Source organism: Bubalus kerabau, chromosome 1 (genome assembly GCF_029407905.1).
Source record: "Bubalus kerabau isolate K-KA32 ecotype Philippines breed swamp buffalo chromosome 1, PCC_UOA_SB_1v2, whole genome shotgun sequence".
Lineage (NCBI taxonomy): Eukaryota > Metazoa > Chordata > Mammalia > Artiodactyla > Bovidae > Bubalus > Bubalus kerabau.
Genome location: NC_073624.1, coordinates 188,459,890 through 188,472,538, shown reverse-complemented (window position 1 = coordinate 188,472,538; position 12,649 = coordinate 188,459,890). Strand labels below are relative to the sequence as shown.

The 12,649-nt window shown below is 49.2% G+C and overlaps 1 long non-coding RNA gene across 1 annotated transcript; it reads left to right on the top strand.

The window, feature by feature from the left end:
* Window positions 1-45: 45 nt before the first annotated feature.
* LOC129642075 (uncharacterized) lies at window positions 46-3,991 on the top strand. Its single transcript, XR_008709528.1, has 3 exons — window positions 46-1,168; window positions 3,348-3,419; window positions 3,858-3,991. It is a non-coding gene; the product is annotated as an uncharacterized LOC129642075 (long non-coding RNA).
* Window positions 3,992-12,649: the final 8,658 nt, after the last annotated feature.

The following is a 12,649-nucleotide window of genomic DNA, read 5'->3' as shown; positions in this document are numbered from 1 at the left end:
GAGCCGTGTTCTCATATTTCGTACCCGGCCGCTCCTCGCAAGGCGCATGCGCCATACACTGTCGCCGCAGTCGCCATATTAACTGCTGGCAATGGCCTGGCGGGTTCTTATACGCTGGTCATGTGGGGTGGGGGCCTGGGAAAGGGTTGTTCAATGACCCGGGCTGGATACTAGGGGACTGCCCACGTGAAAGTTCTCCAGTCACCTGTAAAATGAAGGGCGCAAGCGATCGGTTCCCTCTTTCCCCTTTTGAAAACGAGTAAACTGACGCCCACTTCCCTCCCCGCGTCCCCCAATCCCAGGACAGAGCCTGAGAGAGGAAACCCAAACTCTTGCTTCCAATCCAAGGTTCTTCCCCCTGCATATTTCAGAATTTTATAAATATACAAATTCAGGGCTCCTGTGCATGTGCGCTGGAGTCAGGAGGCAATTTGGACCCTCACTAGGGAGGCTCACGGACGCCGTTCTAAGTTACCTGAACGTTATCCAGGTGTGTGATAATCACTCAGCAAGACAAGTCCTGACCGCACCAAGAGGCTGGAGAAACTGCTTATGTCCTTGTTGTGGAGGCTTGAGGACTCATTCAGGAAATGTATTGAGCACCTACTGTGTGCTGGCGAGACGCTGGAGACCACAGGCAGCCCGCTGTGATGGGGCAATGGTGACTTGGTGTGACTGGCTTGTAATGAGGGCCCTGGACAATGAAGGGGCTCCAAGGAGGCGCCTGGGGGCAACCAGGAAGGCTTCCTGGAAAAGGGATGTTGCGGCAACTATCTGAACAGTGAGTACCAGTGAGAATCAGCCAGTTGGAGGTGACAGGAGGTACAGAAAGAAGGCTCCTGGCAGAGGAACTGCAAGTACAAAGGCTGAGAGGAGAGAAAGAAGGTGGCTCATTCCAGAAACTGAAATAAGTCCAGCGATGTTAGGGAAGAACCTCCGTGTCTTCCCGCCAGAGCCCCTTGGCCAACAGACAGCCCGGCTGCCACCCTGTCTCCTCCCTCTGCTCATCCTCGGGCCCCCTGGGGCAGCTGCTTGCTCAGAGCTGATCAGGTGTCAGGGCTGAGTGCTGGGAGCTGCGGGTGCAAGCTGGTGGCCCGGCTGGGAGCAGGTAACCAGAGCCGGCAGTGGACACCGTGGCCTAGTGCTGGCGGCACTGGAACTGCAGGAGGTAGGAAGGAAGGAGGTGAGGGAGGCCCAGGATGGAGGCTCCCCTAAGGGCCTCAGGCTCCTTGCCCCGCAAGCCCTGCAGGTGGGAGAAAGGAAAGGCCAGTGTATCCTAGCCACGCTGAGGCACCGTCTCTCACACACACACGCGCGCACGCGCGCTGATTCATGCATGCACCTCTTACTTCTTTGTCTAGGATTCGTACCCTCTCTTCCTGCTGCTGCAGCTCAATGTCCTGCCCGGCCAGCAGGCCCTGTGGATATATCATCACCTCTTCCCGGAAGCAGCTCCCTAGATGAGGGCACTTTCCCCTCCCCCAAGCCGGCAGATTCCCTTCTGCCCAGACAACCTGTGGACTCCTCTCTTGGGTGTCAATTACACCCTGCTGTAGGTGTGATTGAGTCTGTTAGACAAGAGTAAAGAAAAATGGTGGTGGGTGAATGTGTACATTGATGAATGGGGTAAATTGAAGGGGTGAATGAATGGATGGGAGGGTGGATGGATGGGTGGGTAGCTGGTAGGTGGGTGTTGGCTGGCTGGCTGGCTGGATAGTTGAGGTGGATAGATGACTAGTTGGGTGGGTGGATAGGCAGCTGGATGGTGGGTGTGTGGTGGATGAAGCATGGTTGAAGGGTGCATGGAGAACCATAAAAAGATGAGTTTGGTGGATAGGTGGTGGCCAGTGGGTGGTTGGATGGATGAATGCATGGGTGACTGGATGGTGGGTGGATGGATCAATGGATGGTGGGTGGATGAACAAGTGGATGTGTGGATGTTGAATGGGTGGGTGTGTCAATGGTAGATGGATGGATGGATAGGTGAGTGAGTGAGTGGATAGGCAGGTGTGTGGATGGTGGATGGAACATGGTTGAAGGGTGCATGAAGAACCATGAAAAGATGAGTTGGGTGGATGAGTGGATGGGTGGTGGCCAGTGAGTGGTTGCATAGATGAATGAATGAGTGAGTGTATGGTGGGTGGATGTTGGATGGATGGGTGGGTAGATGGTGGATGGATGGATGGATGGATGGGTGAGTAGGTAGGTGGGTGGGTAGGCAGGTGGATGATGGGTGGGTGGTGGATAAAGCACGGTTGAAGGGTGCACAGAAAACCATGAGAATATGAGTTGGATGGGTGGTGGACAGTAGGTGGATGGAGAAATGCTTGGTGGGAGGATGGGTGCATAGGTGAGTGAATGGGTGGAAGGAAGGCTTGGAGAATTCATGGGCAGGTGGGCAGGTGAAAGCTGAGGGATACACCTTTACAGCAATCCCACTCTGACATAGGAAGGAATTCCTAGCCAGACACCCAGCAAAACACCCCCTTGAGATCACTGCCTGACCTCTGTACCTGCAGGTGCACAAAACACAGAACAGGCTAAGCTGGACAGACATGCGTGTACAGACATACCTTGTGTTGAGCTGTGCACACACATGCATGGAGCCATCAATCACTCTAGACCTCCGCCCACCTCGGGCGACTTGCCTCTGTGCTCTTATTCACGCAGGAACCAGGCTGGTGTAAAGGGTTTAGTCTCAAGGATGTTCTCTCTGACTTCCCAAAGAACATGCTCTGTACTAAGAGGCGTCAACTCTGTGCCTGGCCCCTGAGGATCCACTAAGTATTCAGGAAAACAGAACCAGTCCAGACACTTTTAGCCTCTGGAGCCAAGGATGGAGCAGAAGAAGAGCTGAAGGGACCCAATTTGGGAGTTAGAGTTCTGCCCATTAGTAAGAGGCAAAGCTGATCAGAACACCACAGGATTTTGGAACTAGGCTGGGAAAGATGAATAGGAGTTCACCAGAGGAGGGGTGGGGACAAGGCAGACATAACTGCACAGATAAAAGCTTGAAGACCAGAAAAAGCTTGTACCTACTTGGGCAACAGGGAAAACTGGTAGGATGAATTTACTGAGCACCTACTGTTTGCCAGGCTCTATGTTAGAGACCTCATGGGAAAGCAGAGGAAATTATCTCCTGCATTTTAAGGAAGAGGGATGTGAAACTCAGAGAGGAGAGGTGACCCGATGAAGGACACAGAGCAGTTAGAAGATGAGATAGGTCTGTGACCTGCTCTAAGGGCTGGGATGGCCTGGGGAGGAGGAAGTGGTACTTTTGAGGAGTGAGAGGCAGATGACCCACCTGCCCCCAGAACTGACGTCCCTCACCTCCTGGCTTTTCTCAGGAGGCCTGGGGAGAGGAGAAACACCAGACGCTAGCTATGAAGACCCTCCGGGCACGATTTAAGAAGACAGAGGTGAGTCTGAGGCCACTGAGATGCCCGCTATCTCTCAACTTCAGACTCCTGTCTCCCAGGACCTGGCTGAAGATCCACTGGGCCTTTGCACCATTGTCCTGTGTCACTCATCACATTCTTTTGGCAACTTCCTTATGACCAAGCCCCTCCCTGGTTCCCTACCAGCCACAGGTTCAAGTTTACCATTTTATCCTCTGGCCACCTCTCCCGTTTCTCTCTACTGCCCCCTGCTGCCCTCATCTCCACACTGCCTCCTGCTCAAGCTTTCCAGCCACCATGCTTTTGCCCAGGCTGTTCCCTCCATCTGGCCTTTCCCTGTACTGCTCCCCATCAAATCCTCCCCACTCTTCACAATTTGGCTCCAAGAACATTTCTTCTGGGAGATCTCTACTCCCAGATACAGTGACCATTGGCTCTTCTGGGGTCTCACTTTCGCAGGGATCCGGATATCTTGCTGTTGAGTATTCAGCAAATACTTGTATCCAGTGCTGTTCTAGACACAAAGGCGACAGCAGTAAACAGGGCAAACAGAAACCCCTGCCCCTGTGGAGCTGACAGCCGCGTGTGGGTGATGGATGCTGTTAATAAACAAGATAAATAAGTGAAAAGGCATGCTTTGTACCAGGCAGATAAAGAAAGTAAAGAAAGGGAATTAGAAGCATCCAGGAGAGTGGAGATGGTTTCAGTTTTAAAGCAGATTGTCGGGGAACTTCCCTGGTGGTCGAGCGGCTAAGACTCCACGCTCCCAGTGCAGGGGGCCTGGGTTTGACTCCTGGTCAGGAAACTAGATCCCGTATGCTGCAGCTAAGAGTTTGCATGCCACAGTGAAAATCGAGGATCCTGAGTCCCACAGCTAAGACCCGGCACAGCCAAAGAAAAAAAATAATAATAATTAATAAATTGCCAAAATAAATAATAAAATAATAATAAATAAATATTTAAAAAATGAAGCAGGTTGTCAGGAAAGGCCCCACCAAGAAGCTAATACAAGAGCAAAGATCAGAGGGGAAAGGAGGAGGAAATTGTGTGTGTATTTGAAGGACAAGCATTGCAGGCAGAGGGAACAGCCAGTGCAAAGGCCCTGAGTCAGGATCCAGTTGGCATCCCTTGCAGCTCTATCATGGACTATGAACTTCCTCAGTCATCCTTACTCCCTCCTAACTCTCCTCTCCCTAGTCCCTGCCAGGGTGGAGGGCAGTCCAGGGCAGAGTGATGGAAGCTGAGTGCGAATTCACACACAGTCAAGCAGCCAGCCTTCCTGAGCACTGGTCTTTGTGGCTGCCCTCTGTCAGGCTAAACTCTGCAATAACAGCACAAAGAAACTGAGTTCCAGAGAGGTTAACTTGACTTTCTTGTCACAGAGCAAAGCAGCAACAGGGAGATTTAAGCCCACACGTGTCTGACTTCAGAGCCCTTAGTCTTTCTACCATGATGGGGCCTCCCCATCAGCCAGGTGTGGCCCCAGGCAATCTGGGAGACTACCTGGAGTAGGTGGTGCTGGAGCAGAGCCTCAAAAAACAGGGAAGATTCAGACAAGTGAAGACCCATGGCGGGCGAGGGGGAGGGGAGGTATATGGATATGTATGGATATGGATATGGATATGGATATGAGGATATGGACCAGTATGGGCAAAGGTTTGGAGGCTGGGCTGAGCCTGTTTGATACAGAGGCATTATGGGATGATGAAGAAGTTCTTTTGGCTGGAGCAGAGAATGTCGAAAACCAGGCAGAGGAACATGCCGGTTGTTGTTCAGTTGCTCAGTTGTGTCCGACTCTTCGCAACCCCATGGACTGCAGCATGCCAGGCCTCCCTACCCTTCACTTTCTCCCAGAGTTTGCTCAAACTCTTGTCCATTGAGTCGATGATGTCATCCAACCATCTCATCCTCTGTCGTCCCCTTCTCCTTCTGCCCTCAGCCTTTCCCAGCATCAGGGTCTTTTCCAGTGAGTCAGCTCTTCACATCAGGTACCCAAAGTATTGGAGCTTCAGCTTCAGCATCTGTCCTTTCAGTGAATATTCAGAGTTGATTTCCTTTAGGATTGGCTGGTTCAATCTTGCTGTACAAGGGACTCTCAAGAGTCTTCTCCAGCACCCCATTTCAAAACCATCAGTTCTTCAGTGCACAGTCTCCTTTACGGTCCAACACTCACATCTGTACATGACTACTGGAAAAACCATAGCTTTGACTATATGGACCTTTGTCGACAAAGTGACATAAAAAATGGGGCAGAGGAAAAAGCCTAGTTTTATTCATTAATTCATTTACTTGGGCCGTGCTTCAAAACTTGCAGGATCTCAGTTCCCTGGCCAGGAACTGAACCTGTACCCCCTGTAGAGGAAACTCAGAGCAGGAAATTCTGCCCTCCCAACCAATTCTTAAATGTATTTTTATTATTTATCAATTTTAACATTCCTTCATTTTATTTATTTAAAATTTAAACTTCATGTTGTTGAATTTATTTTTATTTATTTCATCCTATTTTTGTTTTTATTTTCAAACACTATAAGGAACTTTTCAGGTGCTTGGCAGACGTCAGTCTATTTAATCCTCGTAACAATCACGTGGGATGAGAGCTTTTATTATCTCCACTATTTAAATGAGTAAAGGATGCTCAGAGAGGTTAAGGAACTTGCCCAAGGTCACACAGCTAGCAAATGAGAGGCCCGCCTTCTCCCTGGGCTGTGTTACTAGGAGCAGGATAGGGCCTTAACTGTGAGGAAAGTGCACTGATTAAGAGAAAGAGGGACTGGGGTGGGAGAGAGAAAGAGAACAAGGAATAAATGGCTTGTTAATCCCTACAAAATCTGGCATGGGGTCAGCTTCATTTGGGGCTTCCCTGGTAGCTCAGATGGTAAAGAATCTGCCTGCAATGGGGAGACCCAGGTTCAATTCCTGGGTTGGGAAGATCCCCTGGAGAAGGAAATGGCAACCCACTCCAGTATTCTTACCTGGCAGAACTCCATGGACAGAGGAGCCTGGCAGGCTACAATCCATGGGGCCACAAAGAGTTGGAAACGACTGAGTGACTAACACTTTCACTTTCTTTTCAGCTTCATGTATTGCAGACTGATCCTACAATTTTCATTCCGTTTGGAATCAATTCCTAGTTAGTGTTCACATTTACCCCTAAGAATTCCTGAGAACTTGAAGTCAGTGTTAGACCAAACCATATCATTGGTTTTTAATTTTGTTGTAAATTGAGAGAATGCTTTTAATCAGGAAGAGCATCTCATATTTTTTATCTACAATTTCTATTCAGAGAAACCAGGAATCCAGGTATCAATCACATGGGTCTCCTCAACCATAACAGAGATAATACCAGAGGGCCTGTAGCCATCAGTTCAGTTCAGTTGCTCAGTCGTGTCCAACTCTTTGCCACCCCATGAATCGCAGCACGCCAGGCCTCCCTGTCCATCACCAACTCCCAGAGTTCACTCAGACTCACGTCCATCGAATCAGTGATGCCATCCAACCATCTCATCCTCTGTCGTCCCCTTCTCCTCCTGCCCCCAATCCCTCCCAGCATCAGAGTCTTTTCCAATGAGTCAACTCTTTGCATGAGGTGGCCAAAGTACTGGAGTTTCAGCTTTAGTATCAGTCCTTCCAAAGAAATCCCAGGGCTGATCTCCTTCAGAATGGACTGGTTGGATCTCCTAGCAGTCCAAAGGACTCTCAAGAGTCTTCTCCAACACGACAGTTCAAAAGCATCAATTCTTCGGCGCTCAGCCTTCTTCACAGTCCAACTCTCACATCCATACATGACCACAGGAAAAACCATAGCCTTGACTAGATGGACTTTTGTTGGCAAAGTAATGTCTCTGCTTTTGAATATGCTATCTAGGTTGGTCATAACTTTCCTTCCAAGGAGTAAGCGTGTTTTAATTTCATGGCTGCAGTCACCATCTGCAGTGATTTTGGAGCCCCCAAAAATAAAGTCTGACACTGTTTCCACTGTTTCCCCATCTATTTCCCATGAAGTGATGGGACCGGAAGCCATGATCTTCATTTTCTGAATGTTGAGCTTTAAGCCAACTTTCTCACTCTCCACTTTGACTTTCATCAAGAGGCTTTTTGGTTCCTCTTCACTTTCTGCAACAAGGGTGATGTCATCTGCATATCTGAGGTTACTGATATTTCTCCCGGCAATCTTGATTCCAGCTTGTGTTTCTTCCAGTCCAGCTTTTCTCATGATGTACTCTGCATATAAGTTAAATAAGCAGAGTGACAATATATAGCCTTGACGTACTCCTTTTCCTATTTGGAACCAGTCTGTAGTTCCATGTCCAGTTCTAACTGTTGCTTCCTGACCTGCATAGGGGTTTCTCAAGAGGCAGGTAAGGTGGTCTGGTATTCCCATCTCTTTCAGAATTTTCCACAGTTTATTGTGATCCACACAGTCAAAGGCTTTGGCATAGTCAATAAAGCAGAAATAGATGTTTTTCTGGAACTCTCTTGCTTTTTCCATGATCCAGCGGATGTTCGCAATTTGATCTCTGGTTACTCTGCCTTTTCTAAAACCAGCTTGAACATCAGGAAGTTCACGGTTCACGTATTGCTGAAGCCTGGTTTGGAGAATTTTGAGCTTTACTTTACTAGCATGTGAGATGAGTGCAATTGTGCGGTAGTTTGAGCATTCTTTGGCATTGCCTTTCTTTGGGATTGGAATGAAAACTGACCTTTTCCAGTCCTGTGGCCACTGCTGAGTTTTCCAAATTTGCTGGCATATTGAGTGCAGCACTTTCACAGCATTATCTTTCAGGATTTGAAATAGCTCAACTGGAGTTCCATCACCTCCACTAGCTTTGTTCATACTGATGCTTTCTAAGGCCCACTGACTTCACATTCCAGGATGTCTGGCTCTAGATGAGTGATCATACCATCGTGATTATCTGGGTTGTGAAGATCTTTTTTGTACAGTTCTTCTGTGTATTCTTGCCAGCTCTTCTTAATATCTTCTGCTTCTGTTAGGTCCATACCATTTCTGTCCTTTATTGAGCCCATCTTTGCATGAAATGTTCCCTTGGTATCTCTAATTTTTTTGAAGAGATCTCTAGTCTTTCCCATTCTGTTGTTTTCCTCTACTTCTTTGCATTGATCGCTGAGGAAGGCTTTCTTATCTTTTCTTGCTATTCTTTGGAACTCTGCATTCAGATACTTATAGCATTGTTAATTTCAGAAGCAGAGTTCTGTTGAAATAAAATTCTTCAAAAAGTTTGGGCCACCAAAAAAAAAAAAAATGTACCTAATTTGGGACATGACTGTGTTTTGATAGGTGCCTAGCACAGAGTCAGAAGGCAGGGGCGGGGGCAGAGGGGTGTTAAAAACTCCATCTGGTTTTGAGGGTCTCTGGGGTTGGGTGTGGGGGTGTGCAGCGAGCAGAGACACCAAAGGCTGGGGCAGGAGTGGCTGATGTGAGGCCTGGAGCTGGAAGCAGAAGGGAAGCTGTGCCTCCATTCTCCCATTCCCCCGCAGCATGCCCCCACTCCCACAGCCCTGCCTCGCCCGCCCTGGGCTCCAGTTTCTCTGCTGGCAGCAGGATTCAGTTCAGCTTTTGTTCGGCTGCCCAGAGGGAAGAAACCAAACACCCCTGACAGCAGAGGTCCTCCTCCGCCTCCCTCCGCCTCCGTCTCCCCGGACAGTCTGTTTCCCTTTCTCAGCACACAGCCCAGCCACCACACCTGGGCTCCAGGCCTTGCCTGCTTCCACTGCTCTCAGGATCCAGCCTGCTCTGCCAGGCCCCCTGGCAGAGCGCCCTGTTTGCTCTGAGTCCTCTCTGGGCCTCAGTATTTCCATCCATAAGATGGGAGTTAACTGGAACTAGGAGCCTCGATTTTTTGGATTCCCTCTGATCTCTTGCCCTTATTTCAGGTTTTAGAAAAATCCCACAAGAAAGAAGCTTGTGGATCTGTAAAAAAAACTTTTTAGAACATTCATAGACTCCCGGTGCCTCAATGCTTTTTGGAAAGTCTGTCCATCCCTGTCCCTCACTTTTACTCCCAGAGTCTCTATTTCTCTTTTTTTCCCCAGTGTGAACAAACTAGTCTTTTGATATTGGATCAAAAAAGGCACTGGGGAATTGACTGAATTTTGTAGCTTGTAGTTTATTATTAGAATGCCCTGCAAAATAGTCTTTTTGTTTGTTTGATTTTTTTTATTGAATTTATTACAAATACTGCTTCTGTTTTGATTTTTTGGCTCCAAGGCAGGTGGGGTCTTAGCTCCCTGACCAGGGATGGAACCTGCGCCCCCTGCATTGGAAGGCAAAGTCTTAACTACCAGACCACCAGGGAAGTCCTGAAAAATACTCTTGAAATGAAGAAATGTACATGTAGATATTTACTAGATATATGACCTTATTTTAAATCCGAGTCACTATTTAATTCATTCAACAAACATTTAATGAGTACCTACTGTAGGCTGGAGACCAAGGCTGGCTGCACAGATGCTCCCACTCGGAAGAGCCCCGTATTTGGTTTCGTTTCTGCCTGTCTTGACATTTTTAGTCACTTTTCAGCTAGGAGCCCTGTGTTTTCACTTTGTATCGGGCACTCCTAAATCTGTACCTGGGACCTGCTGGGGAGATGTGGCAATGACTAAGGAACACAAAAATTCCTGCCTGTGCAGAGATGACATTCTGTGGAGAGATCAAGAGGAAGTGATATTTTCAGAAAGGTACATGGGATGACGTCAGGTGATAATAAAAACCATAAAGGAAAATTGGCCCCCACTGAGGGAATCAGAGTGACAAGGGGGTGACCAGAGAAGGGCTGTCTGAAGAGGTGTCTTCCAGTGCAAAAGACAGTGAAGGGATCAGCCTTGTAGGTGGTGGAGGAGAGAGGGCATCCCGGGTGGAGGGCACGGGAAGGGCAAAAGCGCGGAGGTGGGCGGAGCTGTCAGAGGACCGGAAAGGAGGCCACTGCAACATGAATCCATGGACCTGGGGGCAGGCCGGGGGAAGAGCTCAGAAAGTTGATGAGGAGGAGTGATTAGAGCCAAAGTGGGCACATTTTTCACGTAAAAGGCCGGATGGTAAATCTCTTTTTCGGCCACACCTTGCAGCTTGTGGGATCTTCATTCCTAGTGTGTGCATGCCAAGTCACTTCAGTCGTGTCTGATGCTTTGCAGGTCCATGAACTGTAGCCTACTAGACTCCTCTGTCCATGGGATAACTTGGGAGTCCTAACCATTGGGCAATCAGGGAATTCCCAGAGGCTGTTTGAAAATTAACGAGCATAGCTTCATCCCAGTGTTGTTGTTCAGTCGCTCAGTGGTGTCCGACTCTTTGGACTGCAGCATGCCAGGCTTCCCTGTCCTTCACTATCTCCCAGAGTTTCTCAAACTTTTGTCCATTGAGTCAGTGATGCCACCCAACCATCTCATCCTCTGCCATCCCCTTCTTCTGCCTTCAATATTTCCCAGCATCAGGGGCTTTTCCAATGAGTCAGCTCTTTGCATCAGGTGGCCAAAATATTGGAGCTCCAGCTTCAGCATCACTCCTTCCAATGAATATTCAGGGTTGCTTTCCTTTAGGATTGACTTGTTTGTTCTCCTTGCCATCCAAACTTGTTCTATGGACTCTGAAATGTGATTTTCATATAATCTGGGGGGGGGGTGGGTGGGGTGGGAGGCCATACCTTGAGGCGTGTGGGATCTTAGTTTCCCGACCAGGGATCAAACCACCCCCTGCATTGGGAGAACAGAGTCTTAACCACTGGACTGCCAGGAAGTCCCCTCATATAATTTTCATGTGTTACAAAATATAACTCTTCTTTTGATTTATTTCCCCCCTAACCACTTATAAGTGTAAAAACCATTCTCAGCTCTTGGCCTGGATAAAACCAGGTGGGAGTGGGGTAGGGTGGGAGACCTTAGTTGGTGGACCCCTTGCCATGGAACCTCCTGGGCTCTGTGAGCAGTTAGCATCTGATGACAAGTGACGTCGCTGGAGGCTTATGAGCAGGAGAAAGAGATGCTCTGTTGAAGGTTTAGGCAGCTGGTGGGCCAGGGAGGGGAATAGAAGCAAGCAGGCCCGGGTGGAGGTGACCCCACGGTGGAGCTGTGATGGGACTGACCGTGGGTGAGAAGGGGTCCTTGGATGCAGTTTGGCTGCTGGGTTGGGTGTGGGGAGAGAGAGAGGAGTCAGGTGGGATGGTGGTACCCTTGGCACACTGCGAGGGGAGGGGCTTCTGATTGTGTCTGGCATCCAGAAGGACAGACCAAGGGCAGTTGGAAATCTGAGGCCTGAGCTGGGAGATCCATTTCAGTCTCCTCTCTGGACAAGCCTAAGAGTCACCCCCCTACCCAAGTGTAAGAGGAGAGAGGAGGCCTCAACACCCTCCCTCCAACTCCTCAACTGCTTATCAGCAAACTCTCTATTTACCTGTCCCCACCTCTCCCTCCACCTGCCCAAAGGTGTCTGAGAATAATCACGGACAACAGCAGTGATCCTGCCCCCAGGGACATGGGTGATGCCTCTGACATGGTTGTCACACAGTGGGCAGTGGGGAGGGGGGCTGCTCCTGGACCAAGGATGCTGTTCAACACCCTCACAGAGTCCAGGATGGCCCCACCCCAGGGAATGACCAGACCCCAAATGTCAGCAGTGCCTCCAGGTGGAGGAACCCGGCTTTATGCTATCCATTCCGTTATCTATTCCATTTAACAGTGGAAGAATTGAGGCCCAGAGAGGGAGAGTGGCTAGTCTCAGGTCACACAGCAGGTATACAATGGCCAAGCTGTCTTCAAAGCCCCAGTGCCTGTCAGCAGCCATTGCTCTTAAATTCAGGTTCCTGGGACTTCCCTGATGGTCCAGAGGTTAAGACTCCGCACTCCCAAGGCAGAGGGCATAGGTGCGATCCCTGGTGGAGGAATTAAGACCCCATATGCCTCGTGGTGCAGTCAAAAATAAAAATTAAGGTTAAAAATTCAGGCTCCTGAAAGCCTGTCTCTCCACACATCCTTTTCTCTCCCCTGTAATCCCAACCTCCCACCTTCTCCTGGCCATTTCTCAAATTTTCATTCACAACACAGTGGATTGTCCTGCCTTTTGGAACTGTTTGTGGCTCTCCTGACATCCCACACGCCTTGTTTTCCCCTAAGTCCGGCTCCTATACAACATCTCTCCCCCTCTGCCCGACCCTTCAGTATGCCCCCCACCAACACTCCAGGTCCTGGAACAGGGCAGAGTTACCACACTGGTCCAGGAGCGCAATTTATTTCATGATCTT